This window comes from Fukomys damarensis, unplaced genomic scaffold (assembly GCF_012274545.1).
Source record: "Fukomys damarensis isolate Sample0158 unplaced genomic scaffold, DMR_v1.0_HiC HiC_scaffold_5, whole genome shotgun sequence".
Classification (NCBI taxonomy): Eukaryota; Metazoa; Chordata; class Mammalia; order Rodentia; family Bathyergidae; genus Fukomys; species Fukomys damarensis.
In genome coordinates, this window is record NW_022900917.1 from 34,321,158 (window position 1) to 34,327,157 (window position 6,000).

Sequence of the window (6,000 nt, forward strand, 5' to 3'; positions counted from 1 at the left end):
TTAAAAATATGATTGAAGAAATGTTATACCAATTTTCAGCATGGAATGCCTGGTTCAAGTACATGACAGAAACAAGGTGGGAGCTACAGGTCCAATTCCATTATGAATCTTGCACCGCCTGTGCCAGGATGCCATCTGAACGCAGACACTGGGTATGGAATGTAGAGAGCACATGTCAATGTATAGGATGCAGATAACATAATGTCTCCCCAATAGAGTACAATGTCGGTGTGTTCCCAAGAGTGGAGAGTGAAACCCACCAAGAGTGACAATGTGGGAAACCTGCTATGTGATCCCCCAAGAGTAAGAGTGATATCTAACCCAACAGATCACCCTATGACGCGTGTAACCCTGTTATCTAAATTCAATGTGTGAAACCCTATGACGTGTGCAGCCCCAATATCTACTCAAACAGCTCCGATATGTGTGAGGTGATAAAACCCGAACCAGTGCCACAGACCCCCCAGTTAGAATGGTATAAAAGAGAGAGCACAGAAGACCAGCTCGTCCCACCCGGTGACCCGTCCAGCTCGACGGCAACCTGCAGAGGAGATCTCGGAGGAGACTTCGGACGCCTGCCCGATCGGACCCCCGGATCAGGGCAGAGGCAACTGGATGGAACACCGAAATCACCAGGAAAGGAGAAACAAAGTCTCACTCCTCAGACTTGTGCAGGTACAGGGAGCGGCAACTGGAATGTATGAATTAACATATTTGATGAGTGACCTATATATAAAAATCTAGTTGGCAGCTACTACTGTCTCAACCTCCAGTTAGTGCACACTCCTGCTCGAGACAATTCCTAAACTTTAGAGAACATGAACTCACATTTCAGATATCTAGTAGGTTTGAGAGTTACATCTAATTCCCCTATATCAGAAGAATTTAATTTGTGTCACTTGTGGGGTTGAAATTCATAAATATAACAGTGATGTCATGTAATTGCAAGGATGATGTTAAGTACCATAAAAGACTTTGGTTATATATGTTGATGTTAGGCTGAATAATCTTTGAGCACCATAATAATTTAACCCAGTAGGGATTTATTTTGTACCACTACAAAAGGCTTGCCTATGGTCTGATTAATTAATAAATATGTTGCCATACCTCTCATTCTATTAATTCTTTATCTCTCCATTTAAATACCCATATGTGAAATACATTTTATTTTTGCTAGTCAGTACCTATGATTTAAGAATTAATATAGGAAAACTTTTTATGAGAAGATAGCATTTTTATTATTGTTATTTGTATTATCTTTCTCATTTCCTCTTTTTCTGACTATCATAAATTGCACCAGATTTTTCATCATTACATATAATATAATAGCTTATTGACTGATAATTCTAAGTAAAAGAGCCCTAAACTTCAAAGTCAAAGATTTTCTTTTTCTGGTTTGTTTGCACTTGTGCATGGGGTATTTTGTACTTCTCATGTTAGTTATTGTGTTCTTTTTTTCACAACATTTAGTAATGAATCTTTTAAATAGAAATATTTAAAGATGCTTCAAGAAATTATAACAAGCACCATATTTAAACAATTCTCTGATAACTGTATTCAATAATAGTAAGTCTTTCAGAAAGTAGAAATGGAAAAAATTAACTGTGTAGCTACATGTAGCTTTAAACAAGGAGTAAACAGGCAAAATTCTAGAATTTTGAAGGCAAAAAATGCTCATCAAAATACTAAAGAAGTCTCAGGTTTGGTAGACAAATGATCCATTTGTCCCCAGGTCGTGAATGGAAATTTTCTTATTTCTTTTTCAATAACTTGATTTCTGAAATGTCTTGACAATTGTTTCAACCTGAAACTAAGAGTTGCCAAATAATTTGCTTAATTTTATGTCTGTCTACTCATTTCACTTGGATTACTACTCTCTTTGCTTGCAAAAAAAGATTGAGTGCTTTGTCTCCCTGAAATGTTTTACTTCTGGGTGTTCACAATAATATATATGAATCTGCACTTCTTCTGGGGAGAAAGTAGATGGTAAAGGATGAGACCATAATTTGCGCTCACAGCTTTCAATGTTTCCTGGCTGTTTTGATCTTTCCTTCCTTTACCTTTAGTTCAGAACACAGTCATTTATCTGCCTTACAGACATGCATAAATTCCAGCAAGATCTTCCCTGCACTGTTTTTGTGCTGGAGCCTTCAGATCAGTTCTAGAGCCAAGATTCAGGCATAGAGATTGAAAGTACTTCAAGATCAGTGAAGCACTGTCTTTAGGCACAAAGACCCAGCAAAACCACTCCTGGGTCTTTTCCTAAAACAGGTAGAACTTCTTGAAAGAGATGTGATCAACCACTCCATTATTTGACATGTTTAAACTTAAGGCCCATTTAATGCATTTCAGCATGTGTCTTCTAGTCTTGGCTTGAGGGCAAATTTCAAACATCTGGTTACTGTTTCAGAGTAAGAGGATTTGATAGGTTTTAGAGGTTGGTTGTAAAAGGAGAAATTCTTCAGTTAGGCCTCAGTGTATTTTCAAAGAGCATTGAATGTATTGTTGTAACTTGTCTAAGAGCTTTAATGGGAAATTTAAAAACATAATAGTTCTCTATTGTGGATTGTGTAACTAATTATTTAATTAATCCCTTTCAGCAAATTTCACAACAAAATAAACTCCTCAAGGAATAGCAATATGAGAGAAGAGAATGGGCAATAGAGGAAGAAAGGCAAGAGACAGAGGGGTGGGGCAGAATATTGGCATCACTAGTAGACACAAACACATAGGAGGTTGCCTACTGAATAAGCTTCAGGAGATGACAGTTTAATAATAACAGGCATTGTACAAGGATTAACGTACAAAAGAACTATAAAAAAGATTTGTTAATAATAAAATGAAGAGTCAGTTTTGTTCAAGATCGATTATGGCTAATGTATAATTACCTTCCACAATTCTTGACACTTTTCTCGTATTTGATTATATTTCTATAAAAATGGTAGTCTAGCAAAGACAAAAACCAACAATGATATATAGTTCTTCAGTCTTTGAGTGGAGAATGAATATAGATTGATAAATACAGTTTTATATACTCTAATCACACAAAAATATATATAAGATCACAAATATAAATTCTGAGCATTAAATAATATGATATGGCATGCATTTCCTCCATTCAGCAGTTAGAACAATTTAAAGGGAATAAGTATAAAGACATATGAAACTGTTCATTGATTTGAACTGTCATGATTGAATGAATTTTATGTAAGTCAAAATTAAGTCAGACTATGAAATGTGACCCTTTTCAACAATTTCTTTAACTTTGAAATTTATGGAAATCTGGATGTGGGAAAGGAAATTAGAAATCTTGCTAAAAATATAAGAATAATCAAATTGGCAGCAAAATTGAATTCTAATTTGGATATGATAAGTTAAGGAGGAAAGGAGGTAGGTAAAGAAGAAAAGAAGGGAGGGAGAAAGGTAGGTAGAGAGGGATATAGAGAGATAGAGAGACTAAGAAAGAGAAACAGGCAAAGAGAAAGAAAACAATGCATTAATGGCTCCTAGGAATTGAAGCTGCTAAGATAGCTTAGGAGCAGTATAAAGTTGAGATATATCTGAGTTCATCTCTAGTTTCAATATCTTGATATAAAATGTATGTTCACCTATCTGTTTAAAGTAATAATCTTATGTAGAGCTTAAAACTGTGCCTTTGATAGGCAAAGAGAAAGAATTAATTAATTAAGAATTAAGAATTCATTTAGAGGGTACAGCTGAGTGGTTTTTATTATATTCATAAAGTTTGGTACTATTGAAAATTATACATTTAGATAGGTACAGAGACCACTGCAATGGACTCTTACAGGGGAGTCCAGAAGTTGGGCTCAACTTTGAATACACTATGGGTACGTGGAGGTCAGTGGAGAGAAAATTACCAACGGGAAAAAAAAAAGTTAGGGTTAAGGAAGATTTTAGTTAAACTGACCTACATCTATTCTTGCTGAGAACAGTTCAGAGTGATCAGATGTCACCTGGAAAATGGTAAATGATGAGGAATCCAGTCCTGGTAAGCACTGTCAGATATTAAGGATGAGATTAGCAGGGTTTGTTCTTAAAAGGCGTTAGACAAAGTGCATACACGGGCCTGGGAGAATTTTCAGGAGCTAACAAAGGTGTGGGTGGGCAAATAATCTTTGTTACAGTCATCATTATGGTTAAATATTTCCTCTGTGTTGTACCTTGCATCAACATTTTAATCCTTCTTATTGCAAAATAATATTCCAATATACTCGTGTTTCACATTTTATTCAGCCATTTGGAAGTGGGTGGATATGTGAGTCATTTTTAATTTTTTCCTCATAAATAATGCCACCGACAACTTTCGTGTGCAAGCTTTTACAAGCAAGTATATTTTATTCTTTTTGAGTAAACAGTATATCTGGAATTAAACTTCTGGGGTCAAGTGGTTATTGTAGTTATAACATCCAAAACCTTTTAGAAGAAGCTGGATACTGAGAGGATGGAAATTGAGCCGGAGACAGGAACACCCAAAACTAGGCTTCCACTAGTGGGATGGGTGTGGAGGACCGGGTGCCGGGCTGTCTTGGACAATGGTGAGAGCAGCGGGGCAGGGGCTGGCTGGGTGAGGTTTTATATGGGGAAGGGACTATAAGAGGGGGGCATAGTGGAGGCAGATGTTTGGCTTTAGCCAGAGCTGAGGTTTAAATCCATTGGCAGGTTTAAAGTTCCCGATGGGAAGGACTAGAAGTGGGAGAGCTTTGTTTTTCCCTGAGTGATTTATTATCTGCATGGAAGAGCCATATAGGATGTGGGGTTAGGGCCATTTTATTTATCAAGGAACTCTATCATATACTTTTACATTCTTATAGCAAGCTAGTGTTCTGATTCCTTCCTATTCGGAAAAAAAGTAATTATCATCTTTTGACTATGCCCAATACAATAAATGTGAAATAGTATCTTATTGTTTTGCTGTTTTCTAATGGCTAATAATATTCAAAATCTTTCAATGTATTATTGATCAGAGATAGAGGCTGGCAGAGTGGTCTAATTATTGTGAATGGCAGCTTTATTTTCTAAGTGGTGCACTGGTTAAGAGTAGAAAGCTTTTGGTCTTCTTAGATTTTCTTCTGTGTGGAACTTCCTTCTCTGTGAGTGAACTGGTGTGAGGGGTATTAGGCTTTAGTACTCTCACTGGAGCTGCCCAATAAATGTAGGGTAAATGGAAGCAAATCCAGGATTTTTCTGCCTATCTTGGTTAGATAAAGTCTCTGTAAAACAATGACGGTAGTTTGAGATATGGTGACAATTTCTCCCACTTACAGAAGATTTCATACCCCTCAACTGGAGGGGGAACATTTCTGGGGAAAAAAGAAACTTTCTTCTAGACTGTCCCTCCCAGAAATTCAGTTGCTTTTTATCTGGACTGAGCAGGATGGAAGAAGGTTGATTATGGTTTAAATTCCAGTCTTTTACTGTTTTTTTAAATATTTTAGATAATGTTGAATAATAATCTGTATTTACTATATATGGCTTTTGGACTATCTGAGAAATGTTAAATGGTGGATTTTCTTTAAATAATTTTAAACAGTTTTGGTTATTATAACAGAAAGAGGGTTCTAAAACTTTGTGCTGGCATTTCAAAATTGCCTGTCCGCAAAGATTTTTAATTTTCAAAGTTTTTCCTAGAAAAATATTGGTTTTCAAAATGATCTTCTATAGAGTAAGCATTTAATTGAGAACCCAATCTTGTATAGTAAATCCTATTCTCAACTGTATCCATCTTCTTCCTGAAGTAATGATTGAAAATTATGTGCAGCCAAGACTTAATCAGGAATGAGTGACTCTCAAGGAGAAACCATCTCCCACTAGTAGCCTGGTTACATTTCGCATTTGAAGTATAACTGGTGAATTTGTTTTATTATTCTCTGAAAATATAAAATTGCTGGGCTGAGGGTTTAACTCAGTGATGCTGCTGCCTACCTCACAGGCACAAGGTCCTGAGTTTAATCCACAGTTAAAAAAAAAAGTATATATAAT